We start from the raw sequence: 24,230 nt of genomic DNA on the forward strand, positions 1-24,230 counted from the left end.
GGCTGATATGACCCAGGAAGCAACAGGATACTTTGGCCTGGAGACACCCTCTGTGGGTTCCCCTCCAGCATCAGAATGAGCAGTATCCTCATATGCACACTCATCCAAACCACCTAGCAAAGGGTGTTGGATGACTATTGTTGGACAGGACTGTTGTTCAGTTACCAGAGGTACACAGCCACGTCATCCACACAAAGTAGACGCTCTACCCACACAGGAAGGGCTGAAGCATTCCAAGGCCTGAGTTCGGTTCCCATTCTACCACCCGTGAGCAAGGTCCAGGATGAACCATTTCATCTCACGAAGCCTCAGGCCACTTTTCTGGAATCCCACTTGTATATTCTAAGCTGCAATTCTGGGGTTATTGGCCCCTCAAGCCTCTGGCCTAAGTGGAGTCCTGTGCCCTAATCCAGCCCCCCCGCTCCCCCACACCCACACAGGAACTGACATTGCACCTTAACTGCCTTGTAGTGACAACACTCAGCAAAGATCTAGTTGTCATAGAATTTTAGAGTGATAATTCAGGAGGACTAAGCCTGAACACCACCAGTGGATGACATACAATGGAAAGCCCTTCAGCAAGGAAGACAGGGCCAGGACTCAGCACAGTGTGTGACCTTCAGATTCGTGGGGAAACAGAGAAGCAGACCAGCATCCCAAGCCCAGTTTATTCCTTCTGCCCCTTCCCTTTCTGGTTCTGTGTGTATATGAGAAGTGGCAGGAGGGACCTTGTGATACTACAGCCTGTTAAAACTCTTTCCGTCTCCTTTGTTCAGTAGCAGAGACAGCTGACCAGCCCTACCCAGGGACGCTATCCTCTGCCCAGAGGCCAGCTCAGCTCTATAACATGCTCATCTCCTTTCTTCGTTTCGCTGTTCTTATATTAGCAGCCCATTCCATATGCTGATTGCTGCCATCTATGCATTAAATGGCAAGAGGCTGCAGCCCACAAATGTCAGGTGAGGGGGAGCATCACAGGAGAGATATCCACTGCTCTGCAGCTGGCCAAGGATGAAGAGTGTGTAGAAACCAGGCTCCAGGAGACGAGCTGCACTCCTCAGATCTCAAGAAGCCATCGGCCTGCTGTGAGAGAGGTCTGCATCCAGGTAGATGGGACAGTTGGGGCTTTATTTCTAATCATCTCTATAGCAAAGGTCTCCGTTACTTGGCTACCCATTCGATGGTCATCATCCTGCCTGTCAAAGTACTTGTGACTAACAGAATGCTCAGGAGCATCATCTGCAGGACAGAATTCTGATGGATCCGAAACCCAAACCTGCTCAGGGTTGCTCCTGAGACAAAGGACCTCTGGTTTCCCCCATTTTGTAACAAACAGTGGAGGTGAAAGGAAAGTTCCATGCAAATTTTTTTGAACCTGGTGAATAGCAGACCAGCTTGTGCAGGTGTCCCTACACTGACCAGCCAATGAAATGTATGGGGCAGGAGACAGCGAAGGAGACAGGGTTCGGGAAGGCAATCTGAAGGTGACCCTGGCAGGCTCTCAGCTCCCCACGTAAGGATCCTCACAGGAGGATGAAGCACCTGGAGCTGTGCCCTGAGGGTACAGTGTGACACTGGCTCTGTGTCCCTGAGGTTCAGGAAGCAACACTCCAGCTTCGCCATGTCCACCCTCTCACTCTCGCATCCTGGGAACTGTGCAGAGTCCAACTGTCCTTCTTCGCACAGGTAAGTTTCCTTCTCCCTTAAGATAAAGAAAAGTTGAAACCATTAGAATGTCTTCTAGGCACACACCTGCTGACGTCCAGCTTGAGATGGAGCCCTGGAGGAACCCAACCACGGCCAGCCCCAGCCCTGTGACATGGTGGCCACCTCCCTGAGAATGGCCATGGGGAACAGTCAGACAAAAAGTACCACCATTGAGGTTTCATGAAAACTACCTGGACCTGTCAAGGTGTGTCTGCTTTTAGAAACTCCTCCAAGGTGGGTGGTAGCTCAACAAACGCACAACAGTCCTTTTCACTGAATATTTACCTTTTCTTGTCTTTTTTGGCATTCTGCCACTGTGTTACTCACTTTACTGCTCCCTCATGATGACCACACACGTGGTCCCAACCTGGTTCATCTTACAAATCAAGTTTTCTTGCTTCTCTTGGGAACAACAAGGAGAGGAACTGAAGAAAAGTGAATGTCGCTTGTTCAAAGGAACAGGTTCAGCGTGGTCTTTCCCGGGACACAGGTGTTGAGCACCATTCCACCGCAGGCCTGTCCTCAGAGTGGTCAGGCTCAGCTGGTGGCTTCAGGATGTTCATGGTGCAGCTACCTATGATGGACTTGGGGAGAGCGAGGCACTGGACAGGGTTGGTGAGTACCTTCTTGAGGTCGAATTCAGGTCCCTTGAATAAGCAAGATCCTACTTCACTCCCAGTGGGAAGCAGGGAAGCTAGACTGGCATGTTGGGGTCCCACACTGCTCCTCCCCTTCACCCCAGCTCCAACCCCTGCATCTCAGGGAGGAGCTGCAACCTTCTCATGTTACCTCTGGAACATTAAAGGGACAAAGATCTTTGATGCAGAGCCTCCAAAGCTCCTCAGCATAGCAGGTGCCTCTCCCAAAGCCTCTGAGACCCTGTCCTCTGCAGGAAGCTCCCCCTCCGGAGGCAGGTGAGGCAGGTGGGAGATGGAGTCTAGGCTTGACTCAGTGATGACTCCCAGCCGCTGCTTCTTCTTCCTTCACGGATTCATCACCTCCGAGTATGGCTTCTGACGGGGCCTCCAGTCATCTCCATACACCACCTCCCCCGTGGGGCCCTCGCCTCTCTTTCAACCAGCTGCCTCTTCACCCGAGGTGCTGGCTGTGTGCTGTACTTTCCAGAACCCCTAAAAGGTACCCGGGCAGCTAAGTGACTCAAGAAGAAGGGCCCATCCTCTTCCCCCTCACCATCTGTTCCAGCACCATGAGTCTTCCGGGACAAAATCAAAAGGGACGTGAAATCCCTCCCTCCCGGCAGCCAAGAGAGACTATGAATCCCTCCATTAGCTGATTGGATAATACCTGTTGTGTTTTCTCCTCGGCAGTGACTAACACAGCTCCTTTTCATTCCCACTAATTACTCAGCCTCCTAGAGAAGGCTGCCACACACTCCACATGATCTGCAACACCCTTTGGAAGGCAGCCCACAGCTCCACCCCACCTCTTGCCCTCTTCCCTTCAGCCTCATCTTCACACCTGCCTCCCTGTGGCCCTGCCAACCAGGCCCGGACCCAGCTGCCTCTGAGGAATTCCTAAGCATGCCCACTTTGGCTGCTGGCCCAGGCACATGGGTACTGACAGGCACCCTGCCATCTGCCCGCCTCAGGGCATCACTCTGGGCTCCCTGCCCTGAGCTGCTTGCCAGGGGAAGGGCACACAGCTCTTCGAGTTGTCTCAGTGCCGGATCCTGAGTACAATTCTATAGCATGGCACAGTTTACAAAGAATTTCCCAGACCTTGACTTGATCATTGTGAAATCGATAGTGATTACCACACAGTTGTCTTCTGAGAGAGCATGGTGCTGTCATCATCCTTGTCCTTTAGCGATAAGGAAACTGTGGCTGCTGTGCCAAGTGAATTGCCCATGCTCACAGAGTAAGCAGCCCAGCTGAGCTCAGCACTTATGTGCTTCTGTGGGGTCAAGACAGTACTCACCCTATGGTTACCAGGCTCTGAGGTGCTGGGGTCTCTAGAGGTGACCTCTAGGTTCCTTTCATCCCAAACAAAAAATGGAATAAAAGCAGCAAAACCAGCAACGTTTCACATGTATTAAAGGCAGCATAAAACAGGCTCTTCAGAGCAAGTTTAGGCCAAGTAAAAATAGTAAAAAGGGTAGAAAAGTATTTTAAAGCATACCCTATGGCACAGGGTGGGCTACTGTAAAGAGAAATGACAGCACACACTGCACGGTCACTGTCCCTCTTCCATACATCCCCTGCCAGCAGCACCACGTGCAGGTCAAGTCCAAGCCCACTTCCCTCTAGTGCTTTCAGGGATAGAACTGCTCTGCACACTTTTCAGGTACAGCTTCAATTCATCTAACGCCATAGCTGGTCTGTAGGGATAGGGGACAAGAACTGTCCAGATCCTCAACTCGTGAGTGATCACCCAGGTCACCTAGCTCGTGAGTCCACCGGGGTTCTCAGGCACTGTGGTCCAGGCCATCCTCCTTGACACATGTTGTATTTTATCTTCTCTGACTCAGAACTCTGACTTGGGCGAGTTACTTAGAATGCTTCATTGTTCCAGTGTCTTGTGTTTTAAAGGCTGTGCTGAGTGAAGATTGAACCAGATAGCGTGGACAGCAGCTGTAGAATGTGAGTCCGGGGCCTGGCACAGCCGAGTTCCACAGCAGAGCTGAAGAGGAGAGGGGGTGGTGAGCACAGAGTGCTAACAAGGGCTATGCTAGGAGGCAGCCCCATTCACCCTTCCCAGAGCAGTCGCCAGATCTTGGGTACTCCGAGGGCTGGAGAAGCCGCCAGCCGCATGCTCCTCAGGCCCACTGTAGTCCTTCCTTTTCCAAAGCCTTTCTCAACCTGCCTGTTCCACTGATCCCAAAAGGTAAAAACCTTGGTAACTAAGATTCTTATCTGCTGGGGATCTTCAGCATTTTTGACAATCTGATGAAAACTACAAACCATTTTTCCAGAAAAATCGACACACACTCCAATATACAAGCATGTTCTTAGAAGTCTGGAATGATCAGAGATCACTGATGAGGCTCTTGGCGTAATCAGGAAGCGTCCTTATAGCCTTGGGGGTATTAGTATGATTAAGAGTGCCAAGTGCTGTTCTTTCCTGCTCCTCTCCAACTTCTCTCTCTCTCTCTCTCTCTCTCTCTCTCTCTCTCTCTCTCTCTCTCTTTCACACACACACACACACACACACACACACACACAGGCACGCACATGCTATCTCCCTTCCCTGGACACTGCCCCTGGCCAGCACACATGCTGGTTGCGATGGCAATGGCTGTGGCTATTGCAAAGAGAGCCAGCAGGGCAGGGTGGGGGGAGGACGGTGGGCCACCCCGCAGTGCAGCACTCCCTGCATCTTAGCGCCTCAGGCCCTGGAAACGGTGTTCCCAGCTGGCTGCTATGGCAACTGCAGGCTGGGGAAACTATTCATCATGGTCTGGGCAGGTTCCCCAGCCCGCACTTGTGCTTTCTTTTCCTTAAGTGGCTAATTGAGGTGTGAAAGGGTCTGCTATGAGCAGACAAAGGGGGCATGGAGGGCAAAGGGTTGGCACCAAGTGGGCCCCACAGGAGACCAAAAGGCTAGAGATGAGATCTGAGCCAGCTCCCCAGTTGAACACCCAATGCGGGAGAAGCAGCCCCAAACACAGAGATGCCAGCTCCTCTGCCTGGGCCTCTGCTCACAAGTCACCCTAAGGAGATCAACTGGTCATGTCCCACAGAAGCCTGCAGCCGGGTGATAGCTGGTAACCTCTAACACAGTCATTCAGAGCATTCAGAGGCTGTCGGATTTTCCTTGGGAGGTGAAGTGGGGGCTGGTTTGTAGTGAAAGCCTGAGAACAGCTATCACTAGGTCAAATGTAACTGATTACAGGGTAGATACAGCCAGCAGCTGCTGAAGCAGGTTAACACGTTGCTATGATTCCCAAGACCATCAAGCACCTGGTTGGCTATAGGATGCCAGTGAACACCACCATCATCCAAGGGCATCTTCCTATCTTTACTGTATGCTTTTACAGTATGCCTACCTCAAAGCAATCTTCAAAGCAACATGTTTTGGTTTGGTTTAGTTTGGTTTGGTTTGGCTTGGCTTTTTTGGTGCAGAGCGTTAAAACCCAGGACCTTGTACAAGCTGAGCACATGCTCTACCACTGACCTATCCCCCGCCCCAGTATTCAAAGCAAACTTCTAAGTAAGGTATCATACTCTTTTCACAGATAGGGAAATTGAGTCTTGGAGAGATGCCTAAGCAGTCACAAAGCAGTAAGACTGAGTTTGGAACTTGCATCTCTCTGCTCCCAAATTCCGTCTCTGCCCACGCACTAGCTGACAGCAGAGGGTGCAAGGTATGATCTTTCACCTCTCACAAAGGAACAAGCCCCTGAAGGCGGGGTTAGGGTAGGGTTTCTGGGCCTAGCAACCTGATGCCTTCTCTGACACACACTGTGAAACATCTGCTCACCGAGCAGTAATGCAGCTTCTTCCACAGCCAGGATCAACTGTTCGGACTGCTTAGCATAGTAATGTAAAGAACTCCAGGTCATTCAAGAAGGCCACATTCAGGTGGCTCACTGTGGACTCCAGAAGGTCCCTGAGGCCCACTGAGCCCTCCACTGCCACAGCAGCCAGGGGAACATCTACAGGAGACCATTGGGCCAACTCTGCTCTCAGAATTTCAGGGAGCAAAGGGAAGGAACACTTGGCTGGTGACAGAAAGGAAACCAGGCATAGTGCTAAGAACCCCAGTACGTTTGTTTGCTTTACCTGTTCAGCAACTCATAAGGTCAATAGTATCACCCCACGTTATGGAACGGAAAGGTCAGGTCACTTGAATCAGACCACAAAGGACCTATGCCCAAACTTAACTTTAATGGCCTCAGAGTCCATACCACCGCTGCTCCATCCTCTGACCTTCCCCATTCATAGCTGCTCTTCATGCCCTGTAAAATCAGAAATTCCCAGTCCAGCCTCGTAACTGAGAGTCCAGGCAGTGCACCTTCTTCCCCAGGACTCTCACCCACACAATGGGCATCTCTTGTCTTCCAGCCATTTTTTATTTCTCTTTTCCCATTCTTCTTCCTGAAAGAGTTGCTGGCTCAGACTGAACACTGTAACCAGGAAAGGCTGCTGCTAAACTCCTCCCCCCCACTGCCCCCTATGGACTTGACTGTAATCCTATATCCCCATCCTTAAGAACCTGTGCGCCAATGAGATACCTGTGCATCTCTAATGGCCTTAGGGCGCTGCCCTAAGCTTAGGCTATTTAGATTCCCCCACGCCACGTGTCAGAGAGAGTTCGCCAGAGAGAGAGATCGCCAAGGAGATCGCCGGATTCCAGCGGCCAGCGCGCCAGTCTCCTCTCCTCGTGTTCCCGGAGAGACCACCGGCCCCGGGGTGCAGAGATGCTGCGCCCCGGGGCCGGTGGCGGGGGGCCCCCTCCCCGCATTCCCGGAATAAAGTCACCGCTGCCCACTACTTTTACGGCCCTCCACTCCATTCCTCCCACGGACTTCTTCCTCTCGCCTCTCCCATCCTCCCCCTTCTCTCAGACCTAACACTTCCCCTCCTTGGCTCAGTCCAAGCAGGAGAGCAGAAGCCAGAGCCTGCAAGCCAGAACAAGGCTCTCAGCCTGTGTCTTCTTCCAACTACAGGTGGAAGAGAAGACCGTGAGATCCACAGCCACCGGAGTGCCATGGTGAGGACCACAGAAACACCTGCATTGGGCTCTGGTCCTCATGCCAAGGGTGCCCTTTGCAAACTTTCCTCTCTGATCTCTGCTTCCCTGGGAAAGCTCTCAGCCCACAGCCTCTGCCCAGATTGACGAAGAGGGCTCAGAAACACACATTCTCTTGGCCTCTGGGATGGGCTCACAGCCTTAGCCTGGCTTTCCATCGCCAAAGCAGAAGACCCCTATGCCAAGCTGGGGCAGGGGAGGGGAACACACATACCTATCACCTCTTAGAGGTAGTCAATGGAGCAGCTCAAGATTGGGATTCAGAAGACCTGTGTTCTCCTCCTAGTCCTACCACCAGCAGAATGAATGAGGTTGAACAAGTCGCTTTGCCTCTCTGGGCCTGTTTCCTCCTTTGTGGCAATGGGACCAGTCAGTCCTATCTAATATTCCAAAGCATTTGTTTCCCTGAGCTATAACTGCTTAACTTCCCCCCTGTCTTTGGCCATCAAACGTCGAATGTCGTCTAATGTTCCCACCCCACCCAGACCCTGCCACTGTGGGATAGAAAGAAAGCAAGGCAGTTAGTCAGCCAGTGTTACCATTCTTTTCCTTTAAGGAAGTAAGTCAAATTTCAGCTGCACCCAGATCTGCCCCAAAGCTCAGGTGTGAGTGGTCTCTACACAAAGGATTATATAAAAACAGCTCACCTCTCACTTCCCTCTCTCTTTGTGCCTGCTCTCTTCCAATCACTCAGCCAAGTAATGTGTATTAAGTGGATGTGTCTGCAAAGCACTGCACAGAAATGTAATCCAAGATGACAAGGTCCTTGTCCAGGAGGAACTTACAATTCTACGAGAGTACAACGCAGACAGAAGCATTAAAGGCAGCTGCTGCCCTCGTGCAGCAGGAACAGGTAAAGGGTTTTTAATGTCGCTGATGTTTTAATGTTTCTTTTACCCACTTTAGTTATTAATTCCACAATGATAGCATGCTTTGATGCTGGTCTCCAAGCCCTGATTCTGTCTCTCACCTTTTCATCCTGGGAGGAAGTCAGGCCGCCCCAGCACATTTGGACTCTGCTCTGCAGACCTACTGTCTATGCCCTTCCCTGGCCAGGCATCGCCTTGGTCAATACACACCAACGAGCCATAAAACTCTGCTTTCCAGGGCAAGGGATGGAGGGTGGTCTGCCACTCTGCTAGCAATGCCTGTGTAGGGGGACAGGGGCCTCCAACCCTGGAGGGATGGGCCAGCACAGCTCTCCCCTGCCGCGCAGGCTTCAGCCTCTCTGTGCTCTGAGTTCATCCTCTGTCCTCTCAACTCTGCCCCCAAGCCTCACAGAGGGCAAGTGCTGTGACTGACACCCAAACTCTCCACCACTGCTCTGTCACTAGTAACTGCTCTAGAGCGTATGGTCAGGCATGAAGCACTCACGCTTAAAGCTTTTCATTTTCATTCAACAATGGTATGAGACAGGATTATTATTGCTCTTTTGGAAGATGAGAACGTGAGGCTGAGAGGTTTTGTGACAGTGGATCCAGCAAGGCCTGCCAGGGCTTCGCCAAGCACCTTGGCACTCACGATGCTCTGCTTGCCTCCTGAACAGTCCTCTGCAGTGAGAGAGGTACCCCTTTACCCGCCTCGGGTTCCACGCTCTCCACTCTGCCAGGAGCTCTGGGAGGCTCCCTCTTAAGACACACCCCCCCACACCTCCCACACCCCACCCCACCCCCGTCTCCTTGCACACAAACAGCACAGCTCTGGCTTCCCAGGCCAGACCTGGTTTCCACGAAGTGAGGAGAGCTGAGGAAAGGGTGCCACCCCCTCAGAGGAGAGGCCCTGACCAACGTCCGGCCCTCTGCCAGGGACCAAGGGTTAAACACATGAGGTATGTTTTTTAAGAGTTAGGATTGGTGCTTTTGCTTTGTTTCGTTTTGAGAAATTTAGAAAAAAGTTAAGACGTTAGCCCAGGAGTCCCATGTAAAAAATAGGAAGCAGCTAGTGGTAAAAGAAAAGCCCCCCTCAAAGGCACAGAAGTCCCAGGGCCCTCACAGGGAGGCCAGGGCGGGAGGTGTCAGGAGCCATCGCTGGAGAAGAGCAGGACTGTCCCTCCCAGCTGCAGGACAGTCAGATCCCTCCTACCTGGCTGGCCTGCTGAGCTGAGGCTCTGGGCCTTACCATCAGGTCTCTACACAAACTGAGAACAAACCTGCACTGGGCCAACGCGGGGCCTGGGGTTACAACCTTCAGCTGTGCATAAAGGAGAGATGGGTGGGAGCTCCTGGGCCCCAAACCCATTTCTGTCCCTCTCCCATGGGCCCCAGTCCTGTCCCCTCCTGGCTCCCTGAGGTAGAGAGCCAGGTTTAGGAGGAGGCAGAGCGGCACGGAATGGGAGAGGCAGACACAGAAAAGAGTCAAACGGTGGGTAGGAAAAGGGAGAATAAAACAGAGGGCTCAGGGGCACTGTGATAACAAGGCGGAGGCATGCTTGGGAGCTGGGAAGTAAGCTGGCAGTGGGCCAGGACAAAGGGATGCAGCTCTGGCCACCTCCTGATACTGCGGGGTTGGGAGGGCCCAGAGCAGCAGCACCTGCTCACCCACTCCTCGCCTCCGTGGGGCTGGGCCGGTCCTGCTCCCTTTCTCCCCCTTGCCCTTCACCTATTTGTGTGCCATAGCCAAGAGCCCAAAACCCAGAGCCAAGCCTGACTCTGCTCTGTGCTTCGAATGCCAGGCAGCGGTGGCGAAGTGACTTCCAGGATGGACCACAGTGCCTGCATCTACGAGCTTCCCCGAGAGCCGAAGCGATAACAGAGCTCGTGCAGAGCCACCAGCGGGTCAGTACTTGGGAGCCAGTTTCCAGGGCTGAGTCCTCAAGTTGCTCTAAAACCTGCCCCAGGCCCTGCAGCTTCTCTGTGGGCCCGGATACATTCACACAGCCCTGTCCCAACAGAGGTGGAGGCTTTGTGAAGGGAGTCACCCTGGGTGCAGAGAGGGTGAGTTTGCCAACACCCAGACAATCTAGAAGTGGTCCGAGGCAGGTCTGTAGGAAGAGACTAAGAAGATCAAGCCCTGAAGGCTTTTCACAAGTCAAATGATCCAGGTGAGTTTTCAGGGAGCCACTGAATGAATGCGTATGAGAGAGACAGAGAGACAGACAGACAGAGAGACAGAGAGAGAGACAGAGAGAGAGGCAGAGAGACAGAAACAGATATGAATGAATGTAAATGAACATGGGGAAAACAGCAGAGATCCAGAACAGCAGAAAAGGCAACGGAAGATCAAGAGCTCAGGAACCAGGACATGAATGTGGTATCTCTGGAGGAATGGGAGCAGGGAGAAAGAAGATGCTGGGAGAGGAGTAAGAAGGCCACAGGAGCGGAGCCAGGCAGCCAAGGAGCCGGCAGATGGCACAATGGGCGACAGCATGGTTACAGAGTGGGCTCGCAGCGGGGTCTGGCAGCCAGGCAGGTGGATTCCGCCGAAGCAGGTGCTTAGGTGGAGCAGCAGCGGAGGGTCCCCAAAAACGTGCACCCTTGTTGACTCAGGGCCCAGCTCAGCCTCCTGGGAAGCAGTGAGCCTCAGCTTGGTGGATTGACTTGTCCAGAAGCATGAGGGCTCCATCTCTGCTTCACCAGCCCTCTCCAGCTTCATCCCCTGCTCAGCTTCATCCTGAGGCCTCAGGTGAGCTGCCACCTTGTGCTCGTCCCTAAGGAAGGGGCTGCGTTGGAGGGTAAGGGTGAGGGTGAGGGCGAGTGAGAGCCGCTGTGGTATGTGCGGCTGTTCCTGGGCTGGGGAGGAACTGGGCAGCCAGCACCTCCCTCCTTTAACAAGCAGCTGCCTGCCTGGATGCCTCCTTCTCCTGGAGGGCTCTAGAGCCCTCACCACCACCAGAGCGACCAGGGGGCCACAGCCTCTTACAAGCCAAAATCAGCTGTGTGGATCCCAGATCAAACCAAAATGGGGCTTCCCTGGCCTGTCTCTCCAGCTGCTAACTGAAGACCTACAGCAGCATCTGCAGTACTCTGTGTGGTAACATGTCATCCAAGAATTTGCTCCAGAGGGAAAGAAGCCCAGAAAGGCTAGAAAGAGCCAGTTCCACCAGGAGCCAGCCCTCTTTCTGGTCCAAGGCATTGTCTGCAAGGTCCACCCACCTCGGTCCCATCCCAAAACAGCATCCTCAGGACACTGCCGTGACACCCCCATGCAGGCTCCTACTGTGCCCCGGCCACTCTGTCCCTGGTCGAGGATTTCTGCTTGCAGTGCTAGGGTGAACAAGACCTGCCAGACCCTGGGGGAGAAGGTGGCATTGGGAGGGAAAAGAGGGTGCAAGATGCAGTACCGAGCGCAGGCATAGTCTGAGTGAGAGACAGGTACCATGGGAGCCAGATGGGCCAAGAAGAAACAGAAGTTAAGTAGGAAGAGACGGGTAAACAGCAGACACCAAGCAGCCAGCCAAGCATATGTTTCGCAAGCAGGCAACACAAGCACCCAGTAGGGTCTGGGGTAGGGGAGGGGACAGGGGACCATAAGCAGGGGACAAGGGCTTCACTGGGGCAGCCTGCTGCCTGGTCAGAATTAGTGACCTCATCTTTCTCCCTGGAGCTGCAGAAAAAGAGCTGCAGCTAGTGCTGGCAAGGAAAAGAGGCATTTGGCAGGGTGAGGCACAGTGCTTAGACCAGCTGCCCAAGAGGCTGAGCTCAGTGGAAGAAACGCCGTCTCCAAACAGTCTGAAGAGCCAGGTGTGCCTTCAAGACCCCAGAACAGAGACCCCTAGAGCAGAACCTATTCCAGAGAGGAACAGAGGAGTAATGCAGGAGAACTCAGCAAGTCCTCAGGCCCTGCAGCTGCTGGCTCCCAGGAAAAAGCCCAGGCCAGCCGAAGGCTCTGTCAAGGTGACGTCATCTTTTTGAGCTCCGGCAGTGGAGGGGTGGAGCCAGGCTGCAGCTCTGCAGGAGTTTATAGGCTCCATCCCCCTTCCTCTGAGCCCTACAGACCATAGTTTCCGGACCAGCCCAGCTAGAAGCTCCAGGTCACTGGGGGGAGGTGAGGGGTGCTGGCAGGGGGCAGGCGTACCTTCTGTGGCCATTATCCACCCCATCTATGCTCATGCCCACATTCACTGTGGGGAGCGCTGAGATTTTGTAGGAGCACAGCTCCTGTTACCCCTCCCCCACCCCCATTTCCAATACAAGGCCCAGGACCAGCTGTCCCACTGTTACTTCAGTGCTCCAGAGAGGAGTAACTGAGGGAGGCGAGTGTCTGGGTCTATGAGTTCTAAGCTGCAGAGCGAGCCAGCACTCCTACAGAACCGTCTCACACACCCCTGCTGTGCCTCAGCCAGCCCTGTGCCCCCTGCTGGCCCTTCCCAAGGCTGGCACTGGCCCCAGCCTTCTAGCTGCTGCTTCCTCCCCAGACTTGCTAGCTGCCCTGGCTCAGAGCCTTGAGTCTCATTTGTCTTTCCTCGCCCACTTTGGTGTCACGAAGCTCATGGGACTGCCTGGTACAAACCCGACCTGCCTGAGGAGCACAGGTACATGGTCCTGCCCAGTCTGCTCTGCAAACCACCACACCCCAGGCCTCTGGTCTGGATTTCACAGCATGGCATGGACCGGTGTTCAGGCACAGAGAGGAGCTTTCCCAGATGCCAGGCCTCCATGTGCCCGTGTGCCCAGCTTGGTGCAGGGGTCCTCTGACCCCTCACTAAGCTGCCCGCTCCGTGGATGTGACACGTCTGGGGCAGGTAACAGTGAGGCCTATGCCACCGGAGGACAGCAGAGCCTGGGGGGGGGGGGTGCCAGTGTTGCTTTGAGTCTCTGAACCTGGTCAGCACTGGGGGCGATCATGCAAACGTGGGAAGCATGGGAAGCTCGGGCGCTAACTTTGCCAGCTCGTGAGCTTTGCACATGAAATAAACTGCCTTGATGGTCCACATCAGCACGCACTTGGCCTTAGGGGCGCTTTCTTACATGACTGTCCTCTACGGGGCTCCCTGCCATGACCAAGATAAAGCAGACATCACTTAACAGCTTTTATAAGACAAACCCAAGGCAGGACCTGAATGTCTGTGGAAGGCCTCACAGGCATGTGGAGTGTACAAAAATAAGCTCTCACAGTACCTTATTATGCACCCAACTAAGCTGGGAGTCCAGGTGCCCGGATCCTAGCACCATAATCCTTCAGCAACAGCACATTGCTGTTCCTACTCAAAAGGAAGACCGCCAAGCGGTGAGGGGCACAGAAGTTTCCACCCACAGACTGCTGTAGGGGGTGGGACCAAGAAGAGAAAAGCCAGGCAACTGTGCGGGCAGGGACGGGGCTTGCTTGGAGGGGCGGGGTGCCGTGGGTGGGGTTGGCGGCCTGGGCCGGCGGTAGGTGTGGTCTGCAGTGGAGGAGCGTGGCCCGCCGTGAAGGAGTGCTGTGAGGGGGTGGTGTCTTTGCACGCAATAATGCACACAGCATAAGCATTGGTGTTCAGCGAGCACATTAGTGCACTGTGTTTTATGAGGCCATCAGAGCCTGTGCATGACTTTCAGATGACTTCCCCGTGAGTAGTGCATGGTTGGCAGTGCATGGGTTTGAAAAACAAAAGGGGGGCTCGGTGTGTGTGCCTGTGGAGATGTAAGCAGAATCCACACGTATTTAGGTCACTATAACAGAAAAAGTTTAGCCATTTGTGTTTGGAGGTACACAGAGATATAGAGGAGCATTTCCTGGTACTCTCCACTAAAACTGACTGTCATCTTTGCACAGTGTTCTTAATGGGCCTTTCTACCTTCAACACACTACAGAGTATGCCCAGGCCCGGGCAGCTCCCACAAACCTGTGCTTTCATGTGCCATGGCCTTGACCCCACTCCCTGCCAGGCTCTGCAGCGGGTTTGGAGCAACTCAGTCCAGGCCTTTCCGTTCTGGCTAATAATATTTAAATTTTGGCCTGGAGGTTCTGAGGAGGCCTGGGGAAAAAAGAAGGAAAATGCGGTGTGGATTTCAAAGAAGGGATGTGGAGTTAGCAGAGCTTGTATTTGGAGGGTAAATGCGCAACCCTAACACCTCAGTGCCTGAAACCCAATTCTGAACTCAAATGGGGAGCCCATCTCATTTGTGTCGAAGCCATGGCTGGGCCAGAGGGTTTTGCTCTGAGGGTGACCCAAGGAACAGCCCACATCTGTGCCCCTGGCGCCCCACAGGAAAGCAGCCCATGGCACAAGGGGCAGGCCAGCTCCCAGTCTCTCCCATTCCCCAGCCTCCCAGCAGGTACCCCAGCTGGAGGACTGCAGGGACAGGTCTCCTCCAAGCAGCATGGCTCCTACTGTCCTTCATGCCCCTTTACAGACATGTGCCATGAGCCCAGAGAAACAGAGCCCCCCACACCCTCGCACATCCAAACATTCAGCCCAGCAGTCATAGTCCCACAGAAAACCCCCACTTCTCCATCTCCATCTCCGGGTGTTTTTGTTGTGCTGAGCCTTTCCCCATGGACCTGAGATTTAGAAGGCTGTAACCTCTGCCAGTACAAAAGCAGCCTCAGCTTTAATCACAGAATGGCAGCTAAATCCGGAAGCCCAGCAGCAGTCTCCCCAGCCTGGGGCCTCAAAATCAGCAGGAACAGTGGCTTGGAAAGATGTAGGAGCTCTGGGGTAGGCAGGAGACAGGGGCCACTGAAGGCAGTCAGGAGACTCAGCCTTCTCCCCCTGCAGCACCTGAGACTGGAGCCCTCTCCGACCACTCCCATCAGTAGAGGGCAGACATGAAAAGGGAGGGAGCTCTGCAGACCTGGAAGGGGCTTCAGTGTCCCAGCCACGTCTGTTTCACAGATAACAAAGCCAAGACCTCAGAGAGGAGAAGGGACTCAGCCAAGGTCATGCTACAGTGTTCCTTGGGAACCACAACATGTAACTTGCTAGGATTTTTGGAAATTCTTTCTAGTGTAGTTTGGTAAAAATTACAAACTTTTCAGAAGGTTAGTTGGTGGTTGGCTTCTCCTGACCCACATCAGTAAAACATTGTGATTAAAATTCAGCTGCATAGCTCTTGCTGGAAAATGCAGTGACAGGTCTGCCACACAGGGCTGAGCAGCTGTCTCCCACTCCCATACAGGGACTCTGAAGCCAGAGTCCACCATGAAAAACACATAGGCCCTCAAATTGTAGGCAGGTTTTAGAGCATCTGTGCTCCGGACATTTTTCTGATTTAGAGAGACATATACAATGTAGAAAAGGTTGAAAATCAGTTTTAAGCACCAGGAGCCTAGGGGAAGTCAGCACTCAGAAATCAGTTGCTAGGCACCTTACCAGCACTCAGAAACCTGAGAGTGTTGGACTACTGTTTCCTAGATTTATGAGTACATATTTTGCAATACAAATGTGCTCTAGAATGTAAGTTCCTTCAGGGTACAGTTCTTGTCTATTTTTTTGCCTAGTATCTAAAGTATCTTAGAACCTGGCCTAGTGCCTGGGCATAAAAGATGCAAATACAAATTTGATTAGCTTAGGAGTCTGCACAGTGAAGGGCTCTTGCCCTACAATAAATTATTGTACAGTTATGGTGGTGGTCTAACATAGTAGAAAGCCAAAGCAGGAACATTTACCCTGATGGCCACTCCCTCCTTCTTCCCCTTCGGTCCAAATTGCTACTTTCTGTCCCATTTCCACTCAAAGGAAATACCAATCAGTTCCTCGCATGTCATGAATGCCTGCCCCATGTGCCACTTCCAATCAGAGGTCATATAACCCTCTACCCCCTCTGTAATTGGCTGAGGAGAAAGTCAAACCCCAGTGAGTTATGGGCTCCTCCCCAAGTCCTCAATAAATGATCACTTTCATTTTTTCTTTTCTCCTGCTTCTCTATTGCATCAGAAAACTCACACACAGTACTTCTTTTCCCATGACCACTCCCACATGGGACTCCAGTAATCACAAAAACTGCAAGAATTTCAATACCATACTGTCCTTCAGGACCTGCTTGTCTAATGTGAATGACCAGGACACTGGAGAGATCAAAGCAGTGCAACCAAACTCTGTGGCCAGACCACCTGAGGTGGTCACTGTGTCCCATGACTGCATACGCACTCTGGGGAGGCTGCTGCTCTACGGGGCAGGGGGAGGGTTTCTAGGAAGAGGCGCAGAGGTGCCCAGCTGGCTTTGGATGACAGCACCCTGCACACCAGCCTGCGGAATTCGCTGTGGCAGAACCTGCCTCCTGTTCCCTCACCTCCATATTGATTCAGTTTGCTCCTCCCTGTCCCACTTTGCAGCTTCTGCAGCTCCATGGGGAGGCCTCCCAGAGACTAAGGGGTACAGGGCTGGAAGCAAGCCAGAGAGAAGCAGACCCTGCAACAGAAAGTCTGAGGAAGACAGAGGAGAGGCCAGCGTCTCGGGTCCCAGCCCTCCTCCCCGACCTCAGACTGGCCCGTGATAGCTGGGATCCCTTATGGAGAGAGGAGCTCTGAGAGGCTCATGGGCAGCAGCTGCTGCTACTGTCTGGAGCTAAAAATAGCCCATCCTCTGCCCATGTCCAGCTCCAGCCCAGCCAGAGCACTGAAGAAGACGCAGAGACAGAGGGGGCCAGAGGGCAGGACTGGAGATGAGTGAGCCCAACATGGGCAAAGAGCAGGTGAGCAAGAGCCAGGCAGGAGACCTGGGGCCTGGCCTCTGCTGGGTCTTCTGGGAGGAAACAAGGCTCAGAGAGGTCAGTGGCTGACCTAGGTCAGCTATTGATGCCCGCACTGTTTTAAGATGAAAAGGACCCTGTGACGTAGGCATTGGTACAGCAGTCTCTTTGACACCTGAGGAGAGGAAGGCCCAGGGACGTTCACTCACCAGACTCACAGTGTGTGGGGACCAGATTCAGCCTCAGGCAGCCCATTGCACTGCAGCATCCCAGGTCTGGGGATCACGGGGCACAAGAATAGGAAACAGAGTCCCAGCGTTGCCATTTGGGAGGCACAGGGTGGAAGAGCTCATTATAATCCTGCACACTTAGCCATCGCTGTCCTCAGGCCCATTAGGCAATCCCTGGATGTGCCTCCGAGTCTAAACCCCTTGCTTGCTTCAGTCCCCCATCTCTGACAAGGTGCAGGACATAGAGACACTGTGGAGAGCAGTCAACCCAGTCCAGGCCCCCATGCACCAGGGGTATAGTGACAGGGCAGAGAGCCAGCGAAGGGCCTTTGGGACCTAAGTTGTTTTTGTTGTTGTTTTTGAGACAGGCTCTCACTATGCAGTGCAGTCAGCTGGCCTTCAGCTTACTGTGTAGCCCAGGCTAGTCTCAAACTCACAGTGATCCTCTTGCCTCAGCCTCCTGAGTGCTGGGATTACAGTCACCATGCCTGGCTCTAAATTGTTTAAACACTTGGAGTAATGTAGATTTGGATTCCACAAAAGTAGATGGAGGTGTAAAGGACACAAAGGGAAAGAAAAAGAAAAAGAGAGAAGAAGGGAGAAAGAATGAGAGAAGAGCATTCTCAGAGGCATTGGTTAACTTGGCATTTTCTTATCTGTGGCTGGGCCCAGAGGAGGGAATCAGGCTTGCTGAGCTGAGGTGGAGCCTGGCAGAGGCAGGAAAGAGCCTTGCACTAGCAAAGGACAGGGAAGGAAGAGAGGGACAGGTGACCCAGGACAGCAGGATGCTCACACACACTGCTTCAGTCCTGCCTCCTCTCGGATGCCTCTGCTAGGCTTGCCTTGTTTAGGCCATAGCATGCACCACCCTTAGCAGAGCCACTAACGCAATTAGCAAACTACATTCATAAATCTTGCATGGCATCCGGAGCTGTCTCCTCTCTCCAGAGCAGGACCTGCTCCGGAGACGCTGTGCAGGCTGCCGTCTGCCCTCTGCAGTGTCCTGGCTGCCTGAGGAAGGTTCCGTAAACTTAGTAGGATAGCATGAACACCCCTTCCTCCCAAGCCCCATTGCAAAAGGAGGGGAGAGCAGGAAATATAGAGAACCAGAAGATCAGGAAGGAAGAGGGGAACATGCATTTGTGTTTGTGGGGGGCTGGCTAGAGGTTTACAACATCTAGGCTCAAAGAGGGAGCCTTCTGTGGAGGCCCACAGCATCATTGTGCCACAGGTCATCTTCCCTCTGGAGGACACAGCCACAGAGCACAGGACATGAAGGAGACATGTACAGCAATGCAAGCACGGCTTGGCAGTGTGTTGGTGTTTGTGTTTGCATGTGTTTTATGTGTATGTGTGTGTGAGTGTGTGTGTGTGTGTGTGTGTGTGTGTGTGTGTTCAATCTGCAAATCAGTGACTCATGAGAACAGAGAGCCTTCTGATTTCTGAAGAGCTTGTGTTCAGCTATTTTTATATCTCTTGTCTCTTGGCCCTTTTCTCCCCTTGTCTTTCTCAGATGTAGAGGGATTTGGATCTGTGTATGCTGTACGTGTGCACTGACTTAAAACTTGGGCTCAGAAGTGGACGCCACCTGAGGTGCAGAGATCCACATGTGTGTGGGGTCTGAGGGCAGGTAGTCGGGGTATGCTCACACAGATATCATACTCTTTATCACATCCTTTATACACACGTGTACACCTGCAGGTGTGATGAGCCCAGAAATGTGCCTGGATTTGCACACGTCACCATCTAAGCCCACTGACGGCTGCCGTATAGACACACACCATGTTCTTCACCTCTAGAGTGCCCCTGTCACTCCCATGCGTGCACACCCACTTCACACTCACCTGCCTGAATCCAAAGCCTGTGCCCATGTACACAGTGCCACAGGCACCCTCTGAGCCCTGTCTGAGCCCCAGCCCTGTCTTCTCTGCCCAGCCACCTGCCTCCTTACCCAAAGTTGTGACATCATTGTAGATGTTGGCAGAGAACAGGAATCAGCCACTGCTGTGCTGAGCTTCCCTGTGACCCTTCCCAGCCTCCGCTATCACCTTTGGCCCCAAGACACCTCTCCCCAATCAGCTGTGTGGGGCCTGGAGCGGTCGGGCAAGGCCAAATGCTGCCCTTTCTGTGAGCTCCTCATCCCCCAGACTAGGAAAACAGAATGGACAGCGAGCTTTGGCTTCAAGTGCCCTCCCTGCCTTGGGGTGAGGCGATGGTCTGCCTGCCTCAGTTCTAGACTGCACGGCAGCAGCTGGAGCTGGATTCTTGGTCAATATGACCGTATATGCACATCAGTGTTGCATCCCTAGGAAACACACAGCATGGCCGGTGCTCCCAGAGCTGCGGGACCACAGGTGGGCTGTGCACCCTCTGCCAGCAGAGCCCTCACGTCATGCTCTGGCCCTTAGGTAAATACTCTACATGCAGAGGCTTTGTGTCAGCACTGAGCAAGCCCCGGGCATCCTTCACTCCTACATCCTGTAGTTTGCCCATAGCTCAGAGGCTCCTACCGAGGGGGTTAGAATCCAGGTGTGTGGCTCCACGAGCCGTGTATTGTGCCGAGAGGGACATGCCAGCCTGGAGGAAGGAAACTGGTGTCTCATTCAGCTGCTGTTACAGCCTCTGGTGACCGTTGTCTCTACCCAGCTCGGAGGAGTAGCCACCCACCTACACCCTCACTTATTCGTGAGGCACAAAGGAGGACTGCTGGATCCCTGCCCTCATGTCCCCACCCCCAGACAGGCAGGCGAGAAAAGAGATACCTGCACAGTTAGCACAGACAGAACATGCCCCAGACAAGCACGGGCAGGCTCAGGAAGAATAATTACCTCTTCCTGCTGGAGCCCAGGGGCCTTCACAGAGGACCAGACAGAAACGGTTGTCCTAGCTCTGAGTACCGAGTCAGTGGCACAAGATCTAGGGGATCTTAGGTGGAGAACTGCACAGCCTGCAAGTGTGGTGCTCAGGGTGCAGTGGGAAGAATCGATCTCACCAGCAGGCAGCCCCGATCACGTCTGGCTCTAACTGTCTCAGGCTTTTCTGCTCTCATCTCGTGAAGTGGCTCATTATCTCCCTGTCTTACCCCATATGCAAGGAAAAAGAAAAAGTGGGTTCCTTCTGGGTGTCTGAGAAAGGGGGTGCAAAGCAACCTGCACCTCAGTGGCTTGTCAAAGGGAGATATGTCCTAAGAAGCTGTTAGCCCACAGCCAGGTAGGCCCTCTTTGTTAGTGGCTGCTATTAGCAAGGTACCAGCCACCAAGACAGGGGTTCTCCACCAGATGTGGCCCCCAGGACACAAGGCCTGTGTCTATCTGGAGAACCTTTTGGTCCTTACAACTAGCAGAGGGGGAGGAGACTGTTACTGGCATCTGGTAGGGGCAGAGTGGTGGAGGCCAGGGGTGATGTTGGACACTCCTCCATGCAGAGGGCACCTCCACAGTCATAGGCAACCCCCTAAATGTAAGTACTGCAGAGCTGGGCACAAGAGTTTGATGTTCTTTGGAAGACAATGAGGTGCCAATGATTTTTAAGCAGGGGATGACATAATAAAAATCTAAGCCCTAGAAAGAAAATTGGCAAACCTGTGAGATGACTAGAGAGCTTGATGAAGCGCCGATATGGAACTGGACAAGATCCGGTGTGAGAGGTTTGGGGTCGCAGCAAGACCAGGAGAAGGATAAGAATTTGGGGCCTTGGCTAAAAGAGAGTGGCGGGGGCATAGACATGGGCACCAGGAGGCTCTGCAGCTGGTGGTTTCTGGGCCTGAGCTGGCTTTGGATGCGTAAGAGTGGACTGCATTTGGGAGCTGCATCCCCAGGGGCCACAGCTGGGCCACGAGGGCTGGAAGCACCATCAGTGCTCTGAACCAGGCTGTGCCCCATTTCCAAGCACAGCACTGTCCCTGTGAACACTGTCCCCTGTGAACACCCACTGCTGGCTGCAGGGACCCAGGACAGACGAGCATCAGTGCCATTTCTCTCATCTTTCCCCACACAGGGCCCCAGCCAGCCCCATCAACTCAGTAGTGATGGTGAGCTCTGAAAGAAGGGACTCCTTCCAGGGGCCTTCTCAGACGACCCAGAGCTAGAGTACCACCTGCCTGGCTTCCAGTTACCAGGTGATTATAGAACCTGTGACAACCATGGGCAGAGAGGAGGTGTTCAAGGCGACCACCCAGATCCGATCTAAAGAGATGGAACCCCCTTAAAACCCCATTTTCCCTGCAAGGTAAGCTCCAAAGAAGAGCAAGAAGTATGGAAATGCCAGTTATGGTGATGGTGATGCACACCTGTAATCTAGCACTTAGAAGGCTGAGGCCAGAGGATCACCACACGTTTAAGCAAGTCTGGGCTATGCAGTGAGCTCAACTGCATAGCAAAGAAACAGACTCGAACAAACAAACAAAAAGCAGATAGAGAAGAATTGTGGGAAAGTCAGTACATCTGCAGGTAAGCCCCCAATTATCCTGTCTTGTGTTAGGCACTGTGGAGAATATTAGAACAATTCAGTATGTTGGTTTATACCCTCCAAATATGATCATTTTAATTGGGACAAGAAGACCAATGGGCAGAGAATATAAAAAGATAAAGATAAAACAAAGTGGTCCCTAGTATGATATAAGCAGCACTGAGTAAAGATTGGACCCGAGTTGATAAACTCTGGTGCCTTGGCCGGAAGCAGATATAGTACTTGCATCTATCTCAAAGGCTTCAGCTACCTGCAGTGAAGTTATGAATAACTTCTCATCGCTGGGCCATGGGTGGTAGCCACACTGTGATGGGCTGACATCTGAGAGCACTGTGTTGATAAAGCTTGTGGGGCAGCAGGAGCCCACCAGCCCATTGGTCCATAGGTGACTGGCAATGCCCACACGGAGAGTGGCACAAAAATACTGTGGCACTATTGCCATTTGTTCACCACTGCTGATTAAGAGCAATTGGCCAGGGTCATTCCCAAGAACTCCTCTGGCTCTCGAGTCTGGAAGTCTGCGGTCTAAATGTTAAATTCCAAGGCACTGGCTGGCAGCACAATGAGACAGAGCTCTGTGTGGGCTGAATGATCACGGAAGGCTTTGGGAAGGAGGCGGCACTCAGTGAGGCCTTGAGCGGGGAGTGTGAGCGTCTGCACCGGAGGTAGGAGGACATTTATGTGCATGAAAGTGGGGCAGGGCACGGGCTGGTCCCTGCAAAGGCAGGAGGAGGCGGCATCCCCGGGGCACTGTCTGGGATGGGGCAGTTAAAATTAGACGTGTGAGGCTGGTTGTGGGTTAAAAACAAGAACCACTGTCATGGAGAGCTTACTGAGTGGGGTGTCACAGAGCAAAGCCCACCTTGGTGCATTCCAAGCCTCACCTTTCATCTTCTGGGAACCTGCCCTAGCTGCAGAGGCAGAAATAGGGCACTGGCAATTTGCTCAGGGTCACGTCGCTGGTAGGTGGTAGCGTCCAATGTTCCTTTGGGCCGAAAGGTGGTTCTGGTGGTTGTAGTGCAGCCTCGCTGCTCTGTAGCCTCCTCTGCTCCTAGAAGCCAGGCAGCCAGCAAGCCCAGCAAGGCAACTGAGGCTCCGGTGGATTCGGAGACCTGGAAAGAGGGTGAGAACAAAGGTTAGCTAAGGAATATTTTGCCCTATCAAGCAATTGTGCAAATGGATTCAAGCCAAGGACAGTGCAGGGTGGACACAGATCACAGAGAAGTGCCAAGTGCCACAGCAGGGCTCACTGGAGACTTTGTTCAAGACCTAAATTATCTTTCAGAAACAATGGAAAATGTCCCAACTCGAAGGCAGGCAGGAGGGGTGTGGGAGGGCATGACATTCCAGAGACTTGGGCTCAGCCTGTGAGGAGAGGAGAGGAGAGGAGAGGAGAGGAGAGGAGAGGAGAGGAGAGGAGAGGAGAGGAGAGGAGAGGAGAGGAGAGGGAGAGGAGAGGAGAGGGAGAGGGGAGGGGAGGGAAGGGGAGGGGAGGGGAGGAAAGGAGAGGAGAGGAGTTTAAAAGAGTCTCAACACAAGTGCAGAAGCAAAAGGTGGCTGCCTGATCTCATTTCAGGGCAAGCTTTGCCCTGCTTTTGCCCAGGGCTGCTGCCTCCCGCCTCACCATGCTGTCCCCACCTGGCACCTGCTGGTATGCTGGGGAACTTCTGTTCTGTTCTTCCTAGCTCATATTCCTTCTTGAACTCAGAGGCAGCCCCAGCCTCAGCATCTAGTTCCAGGAGATCCAGAGCATGTCAAGAGAGGCTCCCAGCTGGGGAACACACTGGGTCTTCTCTGGCTTAAGCACTCTCCTGCTATTCTCTTCCCCGCAGCATCAGGCTGGCATAGCTCAGAACTCAGGATGGAGATGAATGCGGCCTGGGAACCCTCCAGCCTCACCCACCATCTCCTGCCCAGCCCTCACCTTATTCTTTGCTGGCCAGTCTCACTCAGACTTGGCCACATCCCGAGAGGCACTCACTCCTGGCTCCTCCGCCTGACCCATAGAACTTCCTGGTGTTGAGGAGCCAGGGGTGTAACACTGGGCTGCAGGGTGCAGAAGCCACTGGCTGCTCCTCCCTGCAAAGCTCTTTTCTTACTGCTTGTGCATCCTCATTGGCACAGGCCTGACTCTGTAACTCTATCCAGGGGAACTTGCTCCTTTCTGGGCCACTGGGCCACCGCAATCATCCTCACTGCCAGCAAAGGCACCCTCATGATCTGGCTTGGTTTTGCAAATGTTTCCATTCCTTCCACTCCTTGTCCTGGTGAACAGCTGAACGGGAGGCCACCAGAACTCTGCGCTTTAGCTTCCTGCCTCTGGCAAGGCCAATGCCTTGTCTGATCTTTCCCAAAGGCGCAGCCCAGCTCCTTGGACCTGACGCACAAGGAAGAACCACTGCCCTTCCAGCTAGCAACACAGGAGGGCAGGCTGGACTCCTCCAGTACCCCTTCTGGTGCTTCAGGGAAGCCCTGAGCAAGGCACAGCTTCCAGGCTTTGCTATCGCTTCCCTTGGCTGCAGCGCCAGGTCCCTCAGCCAGGTGAGTCACAGGCATTCATGTTCCT

The 24,230-nt window shown here is 53.3% G+C and overlaps 1 long non-coding RNA gene across 1 annotated transcript; it reads right to left on the reverse strand.

Annotated features, from left to right (window-relative positions):
* Positions 1-449: 449 nt before the first annotated feature.
* On the reverse strand, positions 450-24,215 carry LOC134477546 (uncharacterized). Its single transcript, XR_010049564.1, has 3 exons — positions 23,589-24,215; positions 22,549-22,776; positions 450-1,702 (listed from the first exon to the last, which is right to left on the reverse strand). It is a non-coding gene; the product is annotated as an uncharacterized LOC134477546 (long non-coding RNA).
* Positions 24,216-24,230: the final 15 nt, after the last annotated feature.

The sequence above is a fragment of the Cavia porcellus genome, unplaced genomic scaffold (genome assembly GCF_034190915.1).
Source record: "Cavia porcellus strain 051 isolate PalLab524CR breed Dunkin Hartley unplaced genomic scaffold, mCavPor4.1 scaffold_9, whole genome shotgun sequence".
Taxonomy (NCBI): Eukaryota; Metazoa; Chordata; class Mammalia; order Rodentia; family Caviidae; genus Cavia; species Cavia porcellus.